Here is a 24,094-nt window from a genome sequence, read left to right on the forward strand (position 1 = left end):
ATTTAAACCTCATAGGTGGGAATACAGCTCATAACCAGTTGTATCTCCCCACTGTAGGCACTATGGCTGGTGTTGGTGAAGGTGTGTACTTTTGGGCACAGTGCTGGGGCATTCAGGAGTCCAGGGTCATGGTTGGACTACTTGTAGAAAACCATGACAGGAGACTCCTGCATGGCCAATACCAGGGCTCCCAATACAAAGCAGAGGCCTGGGAACATTTCACCCGCAATCTCACCAGTGCCAGTGGCATCCCTTGGACTGGTGAGCAGGTTCAGCACCACTTTGCTGACTTGAAGTGGAGGACGAGGGAGCTATTGGACCAGTGAGTCTAAGATGCCCAGTGGGGGAATGCTCCAGGCATGTGTAAGTATCAGTCACAATAAGTGGTTTTCAAAGTTCAGCCTGTGTATGTGATGGATAGGTATGCATAAATGTTTTTTTCTTATCTCCTGTACAGCTGCAGATGGGAGGGCAGCGAACTTGGATGCCCACACCAGCAGGCTTATAAGGCTGCGTTGTGAGGCTGGTGAGTAACAATCTAGCTTGTAATATTCAGGGAAATAAATAAAAATGAGTATTATGTCACCTTGCAGTATTTAAAAATGGGTATGGTTTGTACTGAATAAACAAGCCCATAGGAGAGTAATACTGTCATACAGGGTATATATCAATAAAATTGTAAGTCCTTGTCAATAAACATCAAAACCCCAGACTGGTTGTGTTTACTTTGGTATTGTATGAATTAAAATGTTTACAGTTTATGCATAGCATTAAACAATCAAGGCTCATCAGACAAAGATTGCGGCATTGTAAAACAGGAGATTAGCTATATGAAGAGAGTATTAGAAAACAGTCAAACAAAAGATGGTAATTTTTCAATATCTCATTCTAATGAAACACAAACTTGTATTTTTTGCACAAACAGGCATGGTTCAAATCCCGGGAGTGGTAGTAAGCTATATGCATAATTTCACCCAGAATTGTGCGAATATGTATAGAAACAGTCAGGTAGTGTTACCAGAAATTTCCTCCACATTTCTGCCAGGTAAAAAAAGGTATAAAGTAGCTATAAGAAGGCTGTAGTTATACCGTGTCCAACACCCACTGTCCAACACCAAGGCTGCAAATGACAGCAAGATAAGTGCATACACCAAGTAGACTCCCACAAGAAATGTTCCTCCAGTGTCATGCTGTCACAGCTAGTGGTCACTGCTAACAACAACCAGGGTGATCAATAGAAATCAAGGCAGAGTATGGCAGTAGCACACACACACACACACACACACACACACACACACACACACACACACACACACACACACACACACACACACACACACACACACACACACACACACACACAGTATGAGTGCACATATGTAACCCTGACTATGTGAATATTAGTAGAAACAGTCAGGTAGTGTTAACAGAAATTTCCTCTACAGGTCTGCCAGGTAAGAAAAGGTATAAAGTAGCTATAAGAAGGTTGTAATTATACACTGTGTAAAAACATACCAATGCCCAACCCAAGGCCATACGTTGTTGTAAAGTGAGGTAATATCTGTAGAGTAATGATTAGAGCAATGATCATTAATGTTGTGAGCATTTCAAGCATATACAGTTGTTAACTGACATCTCTCTCTCTTCCCCACCTTATCTGCACTAATAATGTAAACACATAAATCAGTGGGTATGTTTTTCACCAAACCTATTGTTGGGACATGTGTCCTATTGTTCTACAAATATTGAAATGTTTTTCTATTAATGTTCCCTGTTCAAATACTATAATTGGTGGCCTGTTGCTATCAATGTAACCTGCATGTCGTTATAATGCCCATTGTGGTTCAATATATGCATGTGTTCTGTGTGCTATGCAACTGTTCTAAATCTTTTGTTTTTGGATTAATGGGAATACCTATGCATGCTGTTATAACTAATCCTGGAATGTGTTTTTCATGACTAACCAACATATGTTCTAAAACTGCAACACAATAGCATGTCTGGGAAGGCCAATCCCAGCGGATCCGCCTCTCCTGCCTCATCTGGCCATGGAACCGGGCCCCAGCACATCTGGGCCCCACCTCATGACCACCTCATCCACAGGTCCTGCACCACCTTTGGGTGGAACTGCCTCAGGGGATGGGGCTCATCCTCCCGGATCCTGTAACCCAAAGCCTGGTCCAGAGTCTGGTGCATAACGAGCTCTGCAAGAAATTTGGAGACCTACTATGCCAGATTGAGGGCTGTGTAGCACATCTAGAGGGTCAGCCTGCCCCTCCTGCTCAGCCTCCAGCACAGCCACCTTCGGGGCCATGAAAGTGCAGTGGTGACTGCCCATGGGTGGGGACCTCAGTCCCACTATACCCCTTTGGGGGCTAGTGGGCGTCCAATTACCAACCATCCCTCCCTGTCCAAGGTGTTTACCTCCCACATGTGTCATATATGCCCCTGTCTGCTGTCTTGTCTGTCTTCCTTCCCAACCTACCTCCCCAAATATACCTACTATCCTTCTCCGACATCCCACTCTCACCTTACAAAAAAGGGGGAATCTGTTCCCACAAAAAATATTGCCTCATACATAGCTGTCCTTTTCGCATGTGTCCACTGGACACATGTAATCTGGTCTAATTGGCTTCACAACACATTATTGTTGCCCTCACCCCTCTCTCAGGGGTCTGAGTGCCCAAATTTACCTCCAAATTCTGTATATATGCGCAGCTGTTGCTGTAGAAGAAGTGGACAGCTATGGACCTTCCCTACACCCATCCTGCACATCCCTAGCTATCTTTCATATTGTATTTCCATATTCATACCCCCTTTATCACCACTATCCTATTACCCCTTTTTTCTTTTATTTTAAAGAAATTAGCATGGGGATAAGTAGGAGTAAGCAGGAGTAAGTGTGTTTGTGTGGTGCTAAGTGAAGCTAACTCAGATTAAGCACTTCTAGGCTGTATGTAAGCATAGTTCACTATATGTTAGCATTGTTTACTGCTGTGCAAACCTACGCAAACCCACTTACAACTGCTTAAAATTGCCTTAATCACTCTGTATCTAACAGCCTTTGTTCTACCCAGCAACAAAATAATCAGCCCTTGCAAGTCTTAAATGCAGGACTCTGCAAACCATAGCCACAGCAGTTTACCACTAAGCCATCTGAGGTGCAGAATTGTCTGATGCTTTTTCAAACATATCATTCAGTAGAGTCATTCAACAGTAGGGAAATGATTCTGAAGAATTAGTCAAGTTTTGTACATATATATATATATATATATATATATATATATATATATATATATATATATATGTGTGTAGCAAAAAGAAATAGGAGACACCAGACCAAGGCAGATAAAGCTTAGTAAAACTCCAAATTTAATCCACAAAAGTAGTACAAACAATGGTGAGCACTTTCATAGCCAAAGCTACTTCTTCAGACAATTCAATACATTACTCACTAGTTTTTAAAATAGTATCAGCCAATCAAAGCCAATTTCCAATTAAAACAATTGGCCTAAATACTATTAACTTAAAGTAATAGTACTAAATAAAAAGATAATTAAATTAACAACAAAACATTATCTATTAATTACAAGGTATCATTTAAAATAGGGTAAAAGTATATTGAAAATATATTAAAAAAGTATCAAAAAGCAAATTATCTACGTAGTGGCTTATTAATTAATACAGATGTAATACAAACCTTATCATTTATCATTTATTCATAAAGAGCTCGAGTGGATTATTAGGATGCATGCCAATATGGGTAAAGGTTTAAATGATAAAGTTTGTATTAAACCTGTATTAATTAATAAGCCACTACGTAGATAATATGGTTTTTGATAATATGTTTTTTATATATTTTCGATATACTTTTACCCTATTTTAAATGATACCTTGTAATTAATAGATAATGTTTTGTTGTTAATTTATCTTTTTATTTATATATACATATATATATATATATATATATATATATATATATATATATATAAATATATATATTTGCAGTTGTACCTCAGATCCATACTCCGAACCTCTTACTGCAGCAAATCTATCTAAAGGCTGTCAAAATGGGGGTCAAAGGGACCAAACTAGGGACCTCTTTTAAATATTGTCCTTATCCCTCTCTTCCCAGCAGCAATTGTTCTGTCTTGCAACAAAATAGTAAGTCCTGCCAACTCTTGAACACAGGGCCCTGTAAACTACAGTCAAAGTAATGTACCATTGCACCATCTGAGCTCTATAAGGTAGTGGTGATTTTTTAAACATATCAGTTACTAGAGTCATTCAACAATACGGAAAGGATTCTGTAGAATCAGTCAAGTTTTCTATATATACATGTATATATGTATGGAGATGCATATATGTGGACAAATCTATACAGAATAGATATATTTATAGATATATACACTAAAATATATCTACATAAATGCATATACATATATATATATATAGAAAAGTATAAAATATGGCTTCCCTTCAGAATCTCAAACTACTTAAATCCCGAATTTCAGTAGCCTGAGACCAGAAGGGCGAAAGTGCAGAATACAGAAACCCCAGAAACGCAAAATTCAAAATCCTGAAATTTGGAGATTTTGAATTAGCGGTTCTGGTGTTGCGGTGTGTGAGTGGGTGGTTGGAGATGTAGGTAAGTGTTTTTGTTTTATGGGTTTTGGGTAGGGGCTTTTGTGTGTCTGTGTGTTTTGTTAGTGTGATGTGTGTGTGCGAGGGGAATGTAGCTTGTGTGGTGGTGTTTTTGTGTGTTTGTCTATGTAGTGTGACCACAGAGTTAGTATATTTAAGTAGAGGTGTGTGGGGGGTGCAAGGGGGCTTGCCCCCCTGCTTGTATGTAGGGTAGGTGTTTGTGTATGTGAAGGGAGGTGTATGTTTCTGTTTGTGTCTGCGGTATGTTTAGTGTAGAAGTCGCGATTTTAAATTTCACGGTTCTGGGGTTTCAAGTTTATGGATTTTTGGCTTCATGGTCTCGAGATACTGAAATTCAAGATTTCAGTATTTCGAGATTATGAAGTGAATCCATATATCTATATATAGATACACACACACACACACACACACACACACATACATATATATATATATATATATATATATATATATATATATAAACATCAATATATAACAGCTACAAACACATGCAATATGAGGGTAATGCTGCTTAACACTAGAAGTCTAGCTCTCCAAATCCACTCACTCGAAGAACTCCTTAAAATGGAGAACATTTACATTTATGCTGTAACAGAAATGTTGTTAAAGGCAGCAGAAAGCACCCCTGCACTACAAGCATATAACTCATTATACTCCTTTTGGCCCCAGAACTTGGAATGAAGCTCCAAAGGTGGTGGTATTTCCATATTTATAAATGATGCACACACGGCCAGACTGGTAGCCCAACATAACACATCACAAATACTGCATGTGTAGCTAACATTGGATATGACAGTGATTCAGGTTGTAGCTTGCTATCGGTCCCCAGTCATGTTCCAAGATGCACACTCCATGCTCCTAATCACCCTGGTGGATATTACTGTACAACCTAACACCCTCATACTGGTTTACTTCAACTACCCCTCCATTAACTGGGGAAGCTACTCATGTACCAATGCACTTGCCCACCATTTTATAAAAACCTTTCCAAAGCTAAGTTTGACCTCTGAAAAACAGAGGTGGCTAACCTCATGCCAGCCATGCAAATGGAGACTAGTTGCATCACTGCAAAATCAAACACCAATGCACTCTGAACATGTACACAAATGCATGGATTCTGCCATACCCAATAGAACCAAGACACTCTCCTCCAAAAAAAGGAAGCCGATCTTGTGGTCCCCTGCCATAAAGAAACTCTACAACAGATGGAGGAAACTGATACAGAATAAGGTGAAGTTCCAAGACTGGAATAACACCCTTATGAGCCTCAACAAAAAGTTGAGATCCCTCATTAAATACTCTAAAGCTAGCTCTGAAAACAAAATTGCAGCACATAGTAAAGGCAACCACAAGGCCTCATAGAGTTATGTAAAGAATCTCCATGGCAATACCAATATTTGCTCTGAGGTACTGAACAATGGTACCTCCTAGACTGAGCCAACAGATATTGCCAATATACTGGTCGACAGATTCAGTGTCAACTTTACCCCTCTCCCCCCCAAAGGTCCAATCACAATACCAGTACACTGCCAGGTATCCAGTCTTACTGCTGCACAGGTTAAAACACTACTGTCCAAGGCCAAGAATACAGGTTCTATGGGACTTGACAATATCCCTGGCTGTGTTCTACACGAACTACAGAGTGACCTGGTACCTCACCTGTGTGACCTGTTCAATCACAGCCTTACCTCAGGCTTTGTCCTTACCAAATTGTGCACTGCTACAGTCACCCCTCTCCACAAAGGAGGAGCAACTACAGACCATGGGAACTATCACCCCATTAGCCTGACAAGTCTGTTATGCAAAGCTATGGAATGCATCACCATGCACCTAATAAACAGGGATATGGGAATCTCCAGACTCAGGATCCCACACGGTTTGGTTTTGTGAAGGGTAGGTCATGCCTGCTCAATCAACCTGGACAATGTCTTTGAGTCAGTCACCTGAGCTGCGGATGAAGGCAAGGTGGCTCATACAGCCTAACCTGATCTGGCCAAAGCCTTTGATAACATTTGCCACTCAGGAATCATGCAAAAACTCACTAAGCTAGGCATCAACCCCTATATCACTAAGTGGGTTGCAAACTGGCTCAGCGATAGAACTCACAGTGTGAAAATAGCTGCCTCCAAGTCAGACTGCTGAGCAGTCATAAGTGGAGTCCCACAGAGTTCTGTCCTGGGTTCTTCTCCTGTTTGGTATCTACTTCTCTGAGGTCCATGCACAAGACACTTCCAACAGCTGGAAAGACCACAAACGTACCTCACCAAGAGGATTACTGGCTTCAAACATATGTCCTATGCAGCTCGACTGAAAAAACTCTGGCTGTACTCAGTTGCATATCGCTTACTCAGAGGTGATCTCTGCCTGACTTACAAAGCCATGTCCAACTCAGAATTGATGGACATGCTCCACCTAAAGAATTCCAAGTCAGTGCGAGCCACGCTCACTAGTGAGCTAAACCTCGCCACAACAATAAATAGAATATTTTGACCACACCAAGCGTGAAGACAGACTTCCTTTCAAAGTATTTATTAGCGCAAAATAATCCACAATAGTTAGGTACGTAAAAAGTACTGCAAAGTACAATATAAAGTAAAAGTCTAAAAACAAGTAAATGTAAAACATTACAAACGTTTTTCGTCTGGATAGATATCCGGACTTCTTCAGACACAGCTAACACTAAACACACTGAATATTTAACATAGTTTCAAGCAATTAAACACAGGTGTGTCAGTTTAATTAATGCTTGCCTTGACAAACCTTTAAAGTCACAGTCATCGCATCACTAGTTACGAATACAAGGTTATAAAACCATATTTTAAAACTACTCATAAAAGAAAATCAACATATAATATACTCCCTTAACTTTTGATGCTAACCTATCCTGAATTTTTAAAAGGTTTAGCGGACACAATGTCCGACTTCTATCAAAGTGAGTGTTTGAAACATTAAGTGCACAGTCACAAAGACAACCAAAAAAACACAATGTAATCAAATATATTACAGCATCAAAAACCGAAGTCACAAAATTCAATTTATAATATTATTATTTTATCTTAATATGCTAACCTATCCTGAATTTTTACTTGGCACAGTGTATTCAATGCACATCGTTTTACGTAGGTAAAACAGAGAGGCGGTTAGGTGACAGGATTTACGAACACCTCTATGCAATAGCGAGGAACAAAAGCGAAAACGCCCTCGCTAGGCACTGCGCAGGACACCCAGGTCATGCATTCAAATTCATGGTCATTAGTCAAACTAAAAATTGTCTGACAGAAAATAATTTATTGAACGAAAATTACTTTAAGTTGGAGTTAGAAAAAAATGAACTTAGCTGGCAATTACGGTTGGCAGCTTGTAATGAACCAGGATTGAATGAATTTTGTTCAATCGCGTGCATTTTAAAGATTAAAAGCCTATTAAGATAAAATAATAATATTATAAATTGAATTTTGTGACTTCGGTTTTTGATGCTGTAATATATTTGATTACATTGTGTTTTTTTGGTTGTCTTTGTGACTGTGCACTTAATGTTTCAAACACTCACTTTGATAGAAGTCGGACATTGTGTCCGCTAAACCTTTTAAAAATTCAGGATAGGTTAGCATCAAAAGTTAAGGGAGTATATTATATGTTGATTTTCTTTTGTGAGTAGTTTTAAAATATGGTTTTATAACCTTGTATTCGTAACTAGTGATGGGATGACTGTGACTTTAAAGGTTTGTCAAGGCAAGCATTAATTAAACTGACACACCTGTGTTTAATTGCTTGAAACTATGTTAAATATTCAGTGTGTTTAGTGTTAGCTGTGTCTGAAGAAGTCCGGATATCTATCCAGACGAAAAACGTTTGTAACGTTTTACATTTACTTGTTTTTAGACTTTTACTTTATATTGTACTTTGCAGTACTGTTTACGTACCTAACTATTGTGGATTATTTTGCGCTAATAAATACTTTGAAAGGAAGTCTGTCTTCACGCTTGGTGTGGTCAACGTTTTTTCATTACAAGAGTTGGATATTTTGTTTATAGCTAATAAATAGAATATGCTGGAGGGATAGATTCCTGTCACAGAGACTCCCCATGCTTTGGAACAAAATTCCAAACTACATTAGGCAGAGCCCCTCACTAACACTCTTCAAGAGAAACCTTGACGAGTGGATGAGTAACAGAAAACACACCCCTGGGATCACTTCATTGGCTCTGCCTGATAGAGGATCAGTTAATTAATCAATGGGGTGGTGAAAGCCGACACACTCTGGCTAGGCTTATAAATGCCCTTGGGCAGATAGCCTAGTACCTACCTATGAACCTATGCCAACATAAAGGGACTCTAGCTGACAAAGTTTGCAGACAATTGCAAGCTGGGAGCTATTATTAACTACCCAAGTGATGTTGGGATCCTACAGAAAGGCCTCACTGAGACTAATGACTAGTGTCAGAGCCATGACCTTAAGCTCAATGTCAGAAAATGTGTTGTCATCCCATCTGGGAAAAACCCTGTTCCCATGAATTACTACATCAATGGTAGTCCCCTGAACACAGAAGGTGTTACAAGACATCTGGGTACACAGGTTGACAGCAATGTCTCTTTTGACCACCACATTGCTACTGTGGTCAGAAAGTCCTTCTATGTGGCACATCTCATTACTAACGCTTTTGCATCCAGGAAGGAAGAGGTCATTGTCCCCCTGTACTCTTCTTGACAGAGTGACACAGCTGGTTTCAGCATACATATCCTGATGGATGTGAGGTATGACAATGAAATGTGTGTCATCATTTACTGACAACAATCATCATATCATCACAGTGATTTACCAGAGAAATGAGAATAATCTGTAAAACAGACCAGACATATGATCAATAAACCTGGACATCCTGAAACAATTCAGCCAGTTGAGAGGTATGCTTAGAACCCCTTACTGCAATAAATCATGACCAAGGCTGACAAAGTGGTGGGTGGAAGCCATGAAAATGGGGATGTATCTAAGTACTGGCATAGATAAGCTAACACAGTTGCTGCAGTAACACCCTCCTGTGTGCTGTAACACATATTTAGTGAAATAGCACCAAGTAATTGAAATAGGAAATCTGCTATGGGTAATTACACGTATTTGCAAATATATCAGGCACTACAGGGATGTAAGAGCACTGAAAAATAGACACCAGTATGGAAGTGCATACCCACAACCAATATCACCACACTCACATACCGGTAAGTCAAGTTAACAGTAGAATATATGGACTGTGTGAACAAATACATCATTAAAACTGCCCCTTGGCTTACCAAAAACACACTATCAACCAGGTGGCACAGAGATAAAGTCTGGGCACATTACCAGAAAAACAGGAGGCCCCTAGTCCATAATGAATACAAAACACTTTCAAATAAAGTAAAAAAGCTCATCTCTGATCGACAAAATTATTTCTCCATACTCCAAAATAATAATAAAACTAACCCTCAGAAATTCTGGAAAGGTATCTCTACTCTCCTTAACCCCAGCAAACCAGACACCCCCACCCCAGACCCTAATGCTCCTGATTTAGACTTAGCTACCCAATTTAACTCTTTTTTCATTTAATCTATTTCCAAATTAACCTCAACATTTTCTAACACCACCACATTCTCCAACACACCACCACCCTCCCCTACCAACACTCTACCCTGCACTGCTACCACTCCCTCATTACCATCTAGTAACTCTCTACCCTCCACCTCTTCTCCTACTCTGACTTCCTCAACATCTTCATCACCCCTTAATAGCCCCTCTTCCCACTCCCCTCTATTCTCATTAAAACCTATACCCACTTCTACTATAAAGAAACTCCTTCTGAAACTGAAGCCATGCACTAATGCTCCTGATAACATCCCTTCTTACTTTCTTAGCATAGCTGCTGAAGCAATTGCCTACCCCATTAGCATTCTAATCAACCGCTCTATCCAAGAATGTATAGTACCCCACATCTGGAAAAAGGCCTTTATCATACCTTTACATAAAGGTGGCAACAATAACAATGTTACTAATTTCCGCCCCATCACCATCCTGTCTCCCATCTCCAAACTCCTAGAAAAGTGTATCCAACTTCAACTCCTACCACATCTCTTACATAATCACCTACCAACTCCCACACAGCATGGATTCAGACCAAATCATAGCACTATGACAGCCCTCCTCTCCTTCCTTGAAACTGTAAATAAAGCCTGTGACTCTGGCCAAATTGTTTCTACCCTACTACTTGACCTCTCTAAGGCCTTTGACACTATCTCACACAGCCTGCTTTTAACTAAACTCTCAAAACTTAATCTATCTCCCTCCTCTTTAAACTGGTTCTCCAGTTACCTAGCCAATAGATATCAAGCAGTAAAATGGAAAAAGGCCACCTCCTCATTTCTTAATACCCTTACCGGAGTTCCCCAAGGCTCCATACTGGGTCCCCTTCTCTTTAATATATTTATAAATGATTTCCGCAACTCTATCCCATTCTCAAACATCCTCCAACATGCAGATGATTCAACTATTATCTGCTCTACCACATCCATCCCCACACTCCTAAAGCTTACTCAAGATGCCTTTTCAACCACTGAGCAATGGATGAAAAGTAATCACCTAGCACTCAATGCCTCTAAAACCAAATTAATGTTTTTTTACCCCCTCTAAAGTCACTTCTTTCGATATAAACACATTCACTATTACTAGTCAAAACAACTCACCTCTGGAACTGGTGTCAGAGACCAAGTTACTTGGGGTCCAAATTGATAGCCAGCTCAAATTCAACTCCCACCTACAACTAAATATCAAAAAACCCCATCAAAACTAGGTATGCTCTATCGACAAAACCATTACCTTACACCTGCCACTAAAATCACTCTTTCTACTTCCTTTCTTACCCCCTCCCTTCTCTATGGAGCTCCACTCCTAACTAATCTACAGTCCTGTCTAAAAACACAACTTTCTTCTTGCTACAACAAAATCACCAAATTCGCTACCAGCCACAAGTCCTCCACCCACCACTGTTCCTCTCTCCAAAAACTAAAATGGCTAGAACTACCCAATCACCTAACCTATATTCAACTAAGTCTTGCACACAAGCTCATTTTTAACCCCTCCCTCTGTCCCTCCATTTCTACTGCTTTTAAAATGCACCTACCTGATAGAGTATTAAGGTCCAACAATCAAAATCTACTAGAAGTCTACAAACCAACTCATCCCCCATGTAAAAATCTTCTATCCTATGGCCTAACACACCTCTGGAACTCCCTACCACCGTCCATTCGCACAACTTGTAACCATTTTATTTTCAAAAAATCTCTTCATTCACATCTAGTATCCCAGTGGGAATGCTCTTGTTCCCACCCCACATAACTAACACTGGCAATGTCCATCTTCCTCCTTTCCCCTGTTTACACCAGCAATTTTCCTTATTATTTTCCCCCAACTCATACTTTATTATTATTATTCGTATGGTATTTCCAAAAAATGCACTAGGCTGCACCTCTTAATGTGTATGCTTCCTAATACACAATGACTTCTCAGTATTTACATTGCAATATTCCTCTTGTTAGTCTGTATCATCTGTAAGTTTCATCACAAGTCTGTATTACTCCTAATGTTCCTGTACTATTTGAAATTGTTTAAGTGAATCTTAATTTTTGTATAATTATCATTAATAACCTACTGTAACCTAGATTGTTTTGGAGCTTTTCTCCCCAGGACTCCATTGAAAACAGGTTAGTTTTGGCCCAATGGACTATCCTGGTAAACCAACTGCAAATAAAATAAAATAAATAAATAAATTGTATGCCACTCACGCACTAGACCTAAATATACTGGCCCAATTCTCAGTGTAGTTTGAATTCTGACCATGGTACAGGACATGTCTCAGTCTGCACCTACAAACACATACAACCAATAAACCAGCAGAAACTGGAGCAGCATACACAGTCAGATGAAAAAGGAGCCATAACACTTACATCTACCCCCTCCATACACAGCCCAAATAACATGTGCACATGACATGTGTACACAGTCCTGACAATCTGTTAACAATGGACAGACATACACAGACCTCTCAAATGTACAGTTCACCTCAGAATGTACAGGCTCAGGACTCATATCTATGGCCTCTTCCCTGGCATGTCTGTGGGTCTACTACATCACTGGGATGATAGCAGGAATGAAGGCAAGAAATAATTATCCTAATTATGTCTGAGCCTCACTGACATGTGGACAAAGCCTGACATCATTTGGGGACAGAGGCACAAACACAGGGGTAGATTGGACATATTGCTGTCATACATTGAGACAGTTGCAGATGTTACTGGTTTGTTGTAACATATCTTTATGAGGAATGTGATGTCAGTAATACCAATAGATGTGAGTATTTACTGACTGCATTCCCCAGAGTCCCCAACTGATTTTCCAAGGACACTGACTGTCTGGGGAACACACAAAACATAACAGGCAAACATAGCCAGTGAAGAGGTATGTCAGAGATATACCACTGTCAGTCGTGAAGTCACTCACTAAATGCATGCCTACATAAGCCCTGTCAATCTATCAATCCACCATGTGTATAACAGCACTGATTACATGGAATCTGTTCAATATTTATGTCCCCCATATTGTTGGGCTGTCCCCAAATGTCCTGTCTTGTGAAGTATTCCCACCTACTGTCTGTGAATGTGTAGCCCACCACCTCTGTAATGTCCCTCACACAGGCAAGGAAAAGGGTCAAGGCTCACATGAAGGAATATGTTGGAACTAGCAGCAGTGTCCAGGCCCACAGAACAATACTATGTGGGCACCTACATAGTTGTATGGCCTTAGCAATACCTGACATCTGCACATTTGCACAGAGGACAGACAAAGTAGATTTGCAACAGGTTATGCAGTAGGATGAATGTTTTGAAGGATAGAAGTCTGAAACTGACATGTATGCCATTACTAAATGACAACAGTTCCAATGACATGGGCAAAAAATATAGCAGTCTACAGTTAATATAAAAATATCATGTTAATATCCAATAGGAGATACATAACAAGATACAGCTCAAACACCAAGAACAAGATAGTGTAGTACTCAGAGTCCCAGCGTTACATGCAAAGGTGCATGTTTTGAGTACTACAACAGGCAATCTAATTTTACATGGAAAAGTAGTGTTAAAAGTACTAATTTAATAAAACAATATGTGTTAAATTATTTATGTCAACCAGTGCACTGTAGCCAGTGTAACATGCAAGTGTAAGTGCATATAACATGTGATACTACCCATGTATAAAAAAACAAAAAAACCCCAACATAAACAGAAAAAAGAAATGTGATACTACCCATGTATACCCAAGTGTCCCATACAGTATATTCACATCTCTTGCTACTGTAATGACTGCACATAGAAGCATGTTATTTACAGGAAATTGAATACACTTATTAAATTATGTCATTACTCTGCTATTTTATCACACTGCAATGTGAGCAATGGTTACTAGGGCTGAGTCTTAGCAGGTTTAAGCATTGCTTAAATGTGAATGCTAAGCAGATTGGCACACTTGGAAGCATCACTAAGCGAAACCTAAAAGGTGTAAGCACCTATTAATTTTACCGTATGTTAGCACCTCTTACCATCATGCAAACCTGCTTAAAGCCACTCAAAACTGCCTTAATCACTCTGTATCCAACAGCCCTTGTTCTGCCTTGCAACAAAAAAAAAAAAGCCCTTGGAGGTTTTGAACCCAGGACACTACAACAACAGCAATGTACCACTAAGCCATCTGAGCTGTAGGTCTTCAGGATGTTTTGTCAAACATACCATGCATTACAGCCAGTTTACAATAGGGAAGAGACACTGTGCAATCAGAAAGGATTGGTATCCACATATATAAATATATATATATATATATATATATATATATATATATATATATATATATATGCAAAGAAACATATATATATATATATATATATATATATATATATATATATATATATATATATATATATATATATATACAGAGAGAGAGAGAGATAGATAGATATGTATGGAGATACATATATGTGTATGGCAATATGTAGATATATTACCAATAAATACTGGTGTGCATATATGCATATATATATATATATATATATATATATATATATATATATATATGGGTTAACTTTATATACTCGAAATACTGAAATATCGAAATTTAGTATATCGAGACTATAAAGCCAAAACCATAAAACAGTGAAAACTCAGAACCGCAAAATTCAAAATCTCGCACACCAGGGATTTTGAATTTGGCGCTTCTACTATACGTACACACACACACACACACACACACACACACACACACACACACACACACACACACACACACACACACACACACACACACAGACACACGCACACACACACACCATCCTCCCCACAGACAAACACAAGCTCTCTACTATATGAAAGTAAGGCCCCCCCTGCAACCCCCACACCCCCCACTTAAATATTCTAACTCTGAGGTCACACTACATACAAACACGCACAAAACACCACCACACAAGCTACATTCTCCTTGCACACACACATCACAGCAACAAAACACACTAACACACACTGCAGTCCCTACTCAAAACCCTTAACATATACACACTTACCTGAATCCATAACCATAGTGAAACCTCAGAACCACGAAATTCAAAGCGTCCAGTATTCGAGGTTTTAGATTTCGCGCTTCTGGGGTTTCGCTCTTCTCAGGATTCCACTTTATGGACTTGAAATACTGAATTTCAATATTTCAGTATTTTGAGCTTCTAAAGTGAATCCATATACATATATATATATATATATATATATATATATATATATATATATATAGATAGATATATATATATGTATGTATGTATGAAAATATATACATTGCATTTACAGACATGCATACATGTCTGTAAATGCCCATAAAGACATAATTGTGTTGACAGACCACCCATAACTGGGGCAGCATGCACAGTTGGATACAAAAGGACCCATTGGCCCCCCCACCCCACAGTCCAAATAATAACTGAACAGTACACTGCTACAAAACCATGATAGTTCATACACAATGGTCAGACATACAACGACCTCTTAGGAAATAAACTAACATTACTGAAGATAGTAAAGAGAAAAACAACCAGCCAGTAATTCACGCAAGTTTATTATACTCTGATGTCTTGGCCAAAGCCTTCAAGGAGTAAAACATTACAAGAAATAATTGCCTTACATACAAGAAGCAGTTAACACTCATGGATGTCGCCTTGTGGGGGCCTTTGCCAGGTATTACAATACTGCAGTGGTATTTGTCAACTAGGGTGGTACTGCATAGTGTGGGTAGGGCAGTACTGGGGATACACTTCTTGCTGTCCCACAGAGCTGTCCGTTGTGTGATGCTATCCCAGTTAGCCACCCCATTCTCTTACATGCTTGATCAATAGCATAGATATGCTATCAGAAAATTTCACTCCATTCGTTTATTTTGTTACAGAGACTGGCTTACTTTGTGCCTGCAGCTGTTGTGAGGGTGGTGCTTGAGGGCTGACTATGTTGGATGCATGCAATACACTGCCTATACATGGTCAGGTATAGGTGGTGTGATGTTTGGCATCCATTTTACTGTGTGTGTGAGTCAGAGTGAGAGAGAGAGAGAGAGAGAGATCAGTCCCTAGGGCCCTACAGTGTTAGTGTATGTTCTATGCGTTGCCTCTTTGCCAAGGCCAGGGCATACTGGGCATGCCTCCATCTGTCTACAGGGGCATGCTCAGGGTGTTCCTCCTCTGAGTCACTCTGTGCCTGTGGAGGCCTTGGCAATGGTGGGGGGCTGTGTGGCCCTTCCCCATTTTGTTCCTGCTGCAACTGTTTCCACAGGATCATATTGTGTAACATGGGCCATACTATGAACATGTGTGCACGTGTGGCTGGAGAGTACTGCAAGGCTCCACCAGATATTTAAAGGCAGCTGAACTGTGACTCGAGTATCCTAAACACATGCTCTAGAATGATCCTGGTTTGAGCATGTGGCTCATTATGGCATTCTAGTGTGGGTGTGTGTACATTTCTGCTGGGTGTCATCAGCCACAGCTCCAGTGCGTAGCCAGCATCCCCCACCAGCTGGCCATATAGGATGTCCCCACTGGCAAACGCCCAGTACAGCTGTGATGAATGCCAGATGTGGGAGTCATGATAGTTTCCAGGGCTGCCAGCACACATGTTCATGATAATGCCCTGGGCATCACACACGACCTGGCAGTTGATGGAGGTGAAGCCCTTGCAGTTTATGCAGACCCTACCTCGTTCACCAGGTGGTGCTTTGATGTGGATGTGTGTGCAGTCTATGGCACCCAGTACCTCTGGGTAGTCTGCTACATGGCATGTGGTCACATGGCATCCAGGAACTGGTGGAGTATCCTGGACGCAGATGCCTGTAAGACCCACATGATATCCCCAGTTCGTCTTTGGAAAGTACCTGTAGCTAGTATTCTTAAGGCTACACATATCTTGGTATCCACTGGGATGGGTTCCCCTCTGTTGGTTCTGACTCTGAGGGGAGGCCGGCACAGCTCAACCAGTTGCTCTAGTATGTCCCTGTCCACCTCATATCGCTCTACTATCTCCAGATCCTGTAGGCCTTAATAGGTTACCCTGGGTCTGAACACTTTTCTCCTCCTCCTCAGTCTGAGTTGGTTGTCAGCATTTTTCTCCTCACCACCCTCAGTCTTCAGCATATACTGATAGATAAGAGCAACAGAAGCCCCTAACATGTTTTGTTAGATTTGTCAGATTAAAATTCCGCCAAATGTGTACACCAGTGGTGTAGAACCTGTGGGAAAAAACAGACTGAAAGGTGTTTGCATAGTTTATAGTAGTCTGCTGGGCTGCTACCTGTGTAATTGGCTAATTCTGATACATTCCACCTGCCAGCTATGCTTGTTCTCCTTGATTGCCTTCCTTCTGCAGTTTCACCATCCAATTTCCTCTTTGTTTAAGCCCTGATATGCCGTGCATATTCCTGGTGCTCAAATGTTAACAGTTCTATCCCCTGTGGGTTTTGTTTTTTAAGGCCTGGTGTGCACCGTGCACACCTGTTTAGCTAAAGTAAACAGTTTTAAACAGAACTGGCCCTTCCTAGACATGAACACACTCTGCATTTCATAGACTAGGGAAATACAGCCGCAGACACACACCCTGCCTTAGCTGTGCTTAGCTAAGGGCAAACATGGGCCACTGAGCTCCAATATGCTTTCAGCAGTCATGACACCCCCCCCCTTTTCATGTTAGTTGCTCCTCCTGTCTACACTATGGTGTTGGAGCACCTACATTGTTAAGTGCAGTTTGACACTTAGAAGAAATTTGTGATTCAGTATAAATTCCCTCATTTACATACACCACTGCCTTACTCCTGAGATACCACACTTACACTGAGCCTTTCCCCTTAGCAACCACTATTCCCTGGTATTGTTTTCATGCTGAATGCCATTGACTATTATGGCAAAATGCAGATTTCTCTCAAACTTTATTTTTTCAGGTTTTTTTTTGTATTTTTGTCAGGATCCCGTTTGCCCTATGCTTAAATGGCAAAGATCGGCCAAAAAAAACCAAACTTTTATTTAAAAAAAATAAACTATTTTTCATGCCAATAGCCATATATTTGGCCATTGGCATGCCTAATACATGCAATACATGCTTTATTTGAGGCTGTTATGGCTCCATTTTCTATTTTGCAGAAATATATTTGGCTAGTAGCTGAATACATTTTTGCACCCTACGGTGTTCCTGCACGGAGACCTGCCTACTTCCTGAATCGCTAATTCAGCTCATTTGCATGGTTTTCACCAGCAAATGATCTGATTAGCATACTGCAGGGCTTTCCATGCAGGAACAGTGTAGGCAGGCTCGTACACATCAAAACAGCACGTTCCTGGGTCGCTCGGTGGCCATATTCCATGGAGGAGCGGCTACACTGCTCCTGCATGAAAATTTCAGCTTTGTGAATCCTGGGGTCCATGTTGTCATGGTCATTCCCCATAAGCTCCTGTATTTGGCACTTATGTATGAAAGGTAATATGTCTATTCTTCTATGTCAGCTCATAACAAAATTTTCAGGGAAATATACTTGAACACTCAATTACATGATGCACCTAACCATGAAAAATCTCTTACATATTTAAAAGCAGCCCAATCTCATCCTACTGAATAAAGTGTGATCAGTTGTGAAGGCCCACCTCTTTACCTTCTTAACCTTAAATTATTTTCTGTCTCCTCACTTTCTACTTAACAAAAAAAATTATACTGTGCCTCTTCCTACTTCATTTTGCTGCTTGCACTTAGGTGTTAACTGCATTTAGTTTGCTGCATTTGTTACTGCTTCTCGGTAGCCTTATTAAACTGATGACTGTATTCTACTGAATTGCTGCTTTATTTGAGCTGTTTTTACTGTTGTAATTGTGAGTTCATTTATCACATTTACACTTTTTTAAAGCAATTTACTGATTTAACTGCATTTCATTTTGGTTAACTGTATTTCATTGTTATTTATTGGAAGTCATTACTGTTTAACTGCATTTTACTCCATATCATTATTGTTTAACTGTATTTTTTCATATGGTGAGTTCTGTTTTTGTGTGTAAGTGATTAATATGTGCTTTTCTGTGAGTTTTACTATGTTCTTAACTCTTAAATTGAGTAGCATAGTCTGGATACAGATTTGCTGCATCCAGCGCTGTTTCTTTTTTTTTTTTGCTTTCTGTGTTTCTGGCAGTCATCTTGTGTTTGCCATCTGTGTTTCTGACAGCCATTTTGTGTTGGTAGGGGCCTATTTCCTCAGCTAGTGAGAGTAGCAGGGCTGCCTGGACCTTGTCTGGCTCAGTTTGATTGGTAAAGAAAGCAGGGACTAGCAGGATTGGCTAGATTTCTGTGTTACTAGAATCTTCTATTTTTTTTTGTGGTACTTAAACCCCATGTTTCAGCTGGTTTGTGCTTGTTTGCACATCACACACCACAGCTGCACTTTGTGAAGTATTCCAACTACAAATTTTCCCTTAGTAGCACTTGTGTGATCACCTGGTAGTACTACTCTTAGACATTCCACCCTTTACCTGCTTAGTTCTCTCTGGACTCTCTCCCTCATATTCTGACAAATATGGATGGACAATTTTCTATGTTTTCTCCTGCCAGTTTGGTTGATATGGGCATCCTGAGACAGTGTAGCAGCTGTCTCATGTACATGGACAATGCTCTACTACTACCACTAAGGAACTGAATTTGTGAGAGATGCAATTACATTAAGGACCTAGAGTCTATGCTCGTTCCCTCACAAGCCAGTATAACTGGCACTGAGAAGGTTGTCAACACAAACACCACACCTCAATCACCACCCACACCTATACAACACACACCCACATATGCCAAGGTTCTTAACAAAAACATACCCAAACAAAAGAGACCTCTGAGGCAAAAACATATGCAAACTCCACTGCTCACCACACCACATACCACACATAGTCCACATACCTGTGTCTCACAGCCACTAAAGCCTAAACATAAACCCAACATATTAGTCATAGGAGACTCCATTGTGAAATACAGATGTGCCCCTCACCAGGCTGGATAAGGAGAAAGTCACGGTAAGTTTTTTGTCAGGTGCCAGAATCCACCATATCACCCATGCGCTCAAGTCTCTCAACAGCAGGTACTGTTATGACTGAGTCATAGTCCATGTTGGTGTGAATGATTTGAGACATACCTCCCTGGACTATATGAAAAGAGACATGATCGAGCTCATTGAATATGTGTCTCAGGCAGGTATGTTCCTAGCCTTAAGCAGCATTCTACCATCATCCAGAACGATGCCTCCATACAAACAGAAAATGATTGACTTTAACAATTGGCTTAGTTTCTGGTGTCATTTTAAGGGGATCCAGTACCTGACAGCCTGGGAAGACATGATTGACAGACCATGATGCTTTACCAGAGATGGCCTGCATCTGTTTCCCTTGGGCTTCAGGCTTCTGGCAAAGGCTCTTGGCTCCCCCATAGCGACATTTTTGAAACAACGTCTTGCTTGGCCACACCAAATGTCAACGAAAGAAGCAAAAATCAACGCTGAAAATACCACTCGCCTTCAATACAGCAAAGATGAGATGAAAAACAGCCTGGATTAAATCAGCACATAAAACTTTTAATAAAATCAATAAAGGTTGAGCGCTTTCACTCGCATCACACGAGCTTCATCAGAACAAATACAAATTCTGGTCATTCCACTTAAATATCAAAAGTTGGCGCCAAAAAGTAAAATCAATTCTTAAAGCTGTATCACATAACATAACATAGATATACTAAAACAGTTAACTACTTCTATCCTGTGTTAATACTATAAATATAGCAATTTAATAAGTAAAAGTTCAATGAATCTAATAATTAATGTGTGAAAAATACAATGTAAACAATCACACTTAATTTCTCAACAATAAAACAGGTTTTACAGAGACAAAATCATTGAGACCTGGTGCAGTCATAGCATCAGTGAATAGCTGCCACCAGTATTCCCTATAAGCCAGCTGGTTCTTAGAATTTCCACCCCTAGGGTCAATTGCAATGACATCCAGAATAGCAAATTTAAAATAATGTTCCACACCTTCCTTGTTAATATGCCTGTATAATGCATTAGTCATGTCCTTTGTTTTAATACTATAATTGTGAGCATATATTCTCTTTTTGAATTGTCTCTGTGTTCTCCCTATATAGTAAGCAGGACAGATCATACACTTGGCCATATATATCAGCATATTTGTTCTACAGTTTCCTTTTTTAAACATAACAGTAGTCTTGTTAATGTTATCCAGAATCAAACTACTTACTTCCAGGATGTCCTTACATTGGCTGCAAGCCCCACATTTCCTAGTATGTAAACCTATAGATGTATTGGTCCTAACTCTATTTTCAAAATAGAATTTCAAACTCTTGCCCATTTTATGGACAAAATAAGGTCTTGCACCTAAAATGTCAATAATATCCTGTTCAGAGAAACATAAATCCCAATACTTCGTCATAATGTTCTTAATATCTTTTGTATATGGGCCAAATTCTAAAATACATGCCCTATTGAACTTGGTATTGTCTGTGTTGTTCAAATCTTTAATGTTGATCTCTGCGTCATTATTGCTGTTTGTTCCCAACAGTGGAGTATATTTGGTACCCCATTGTTCTAAAACATATTGGCTAGTATTCAACAACATTTTTTCATCATAACCCCTCTCCATGAATAACCTTATAATAAACCTCACCTCCTCTATCATATCAAAATAGTCCGAAGTCATCCTTAATGCTCGTACAAGCTGCCCTTTAAAAATATTATTTTTCAATTTGTATGGATGATTGCTACTAAACTCTAAATATGAGTTGGTAAAAGTACTTTTTCTATGTATCCTAGATTTAAAACTGCTACCATCGTATGTTACTAGAGTATCTAAATAAGCTACTCCACTGTGGTTGTATTCACATGTAAATTTCAAGTAATTTGTACTATTGTTCACAATTATAGTATTAAAACAAAGGACATGACTAATGCATTATACAGGCATATTAACAAGGAAGGTGTGGAACATTATTTTAAATTTGCTATTCTGGATGTCATTGCAATCGACCCTAGGGGTGGAAATTCTAAGAACCAGCTGGCTTATAGGGAATACTGGTGGCAGCTATTCACTGATGCTATGACTGCACCAGGTATCAATGATTTTGTCTCTGTAAAACCTGTTTTATTGTTGAGAAATTAAGTGTGATTGTTTACATTGTATTTTTCACACATTAATTATTAGATTCATTGAACTTTTACTTATTAAATTGCTATATTTATAGTATTAACACAGGATAGAAGTAGTTAACTGTTTTAGTATATCTATGTTATGTTATGTGATACAGCTTTAAGAATTGATTTTACTTTTTGGCGCCAACTTTTGATATTTAAGTGGAATGACCAGAATTTGTATTTGTTCTGATGAAGCTCGTGTGATGCGAGTGAAAGCGCTCAACCTTTATTGATTTTATTAAAAGTTTTATGTGCTGATTTAATCCAGGCTGTTTTTCATCTCATCTTTGCTGTATTGATAGCGACATTTTTAGGGAATGCCATGAGGTCAGAACTACCAACATGAAAATGTCATCAAAACGCAAAATAAAGTTCATGCTGCTAAAAGCTAAGAGTCTAAACATGAAACCGCACTCATTACAAGGATTCTTAACCCTGGAAGATGCTGACATTTGTGCAGTCATAGAAACCTGGTTCAAGGCTGCTGAGAGCACACTTATCCTATCATACATTCAGACCCCAAACCATGGGCGGCAAACCAAAAAGAGGTAGAGTTGCAATATATATAAAAGATATACACACTTCCAGGCTGGTCAAACAATATGATGCACAAGAGACACTCCAGGTGCAGTTAACAATCGACAAGACCCCTATTCAAATCATAGCTAGCTACAGGCCCCCAGCTTTGACTCAAGATGTCCACGTCACCTATCTGGATCTCTTTGAATCTATCAAGATTCATCCCTTTACGCTGATCATGGGTGACTTTATTTATTTATTTTACATTTGTTTACCCAGATAATCCGACTGGATACATGTCCATTTTCAGCAGAGGCCCGGGGAGAAAAGCTCCAAAAAGACATTCAACAAACTGTTACATTTTTACGGTTTAAAACACAAAATAAAACACAAATAAAAGGATTTTTACACAGATGCAAACAAACACAAAAACAGATACACAAACAAATTATTACATTTATACTCCGATTGAAAATTCAAAACAGTGTTTTTAAGAATGATAGAGTATTGAATGCCTAGTAGGTTACCTGGTAGTAGATCCAAGGAGCGCATAAGATTTATAAGTTAAGAAACAATAAAGTGTAGGCAGAAGTCCTCCATGTGTACACAAGTGATGGTTAGAGTTAGTCTGCATTAGGACAAGGACATAGCCATCGCTTTTTTAAAGTACTGAATCAGACTTTTCTTGAATTAAGGTAGAGAGAGTTCAGATGTAAGATTAACAGGAAGAGAATTCCAAGTTTTGCCAACAGAGTTAGCAAATAGAGATTTACCGGCTGTGTTGTTGGATTTGAGAGTTTGAACTAGTAGTCTTTCAGATGAACGAAGTGCACTTAGGTTACTGTGGGGGGTGATGAGGTTTTTAAATATGGGTGTATTACCTGGTTGGTACAGGATCTTGTGTGCAACTATTAGTTGGTTAGCCTGAAGTAGGTTAGGAAGTTCAAGCTATCCTAGTAGATTTAGGTTCTGACAGTGATGAGTTCTATAGGCTGCATCGGTAACAAATCTAGCAATGTGATTGTAGCTGCTAGAAAGTTTATTAAGGTCAGTTTTGCTGAGGTTTGTAAATAGAGGGGAAGCATAGAGGAG

Source organism: Protopterus annectens, chromosome 10.part0 (genome assembly GCF_019279795.1).
Source record: "Protopterus annectens isolate FY-2018-M chromosome 10.part0, PAN1.0, whole genome shotgun sequence".
NCBI classification, from domain to species: Eukaryota; Metazoa; Chordata; order Ceratodontiformes; family Protopteridae; genus Protopterus; species Protopterus annectens.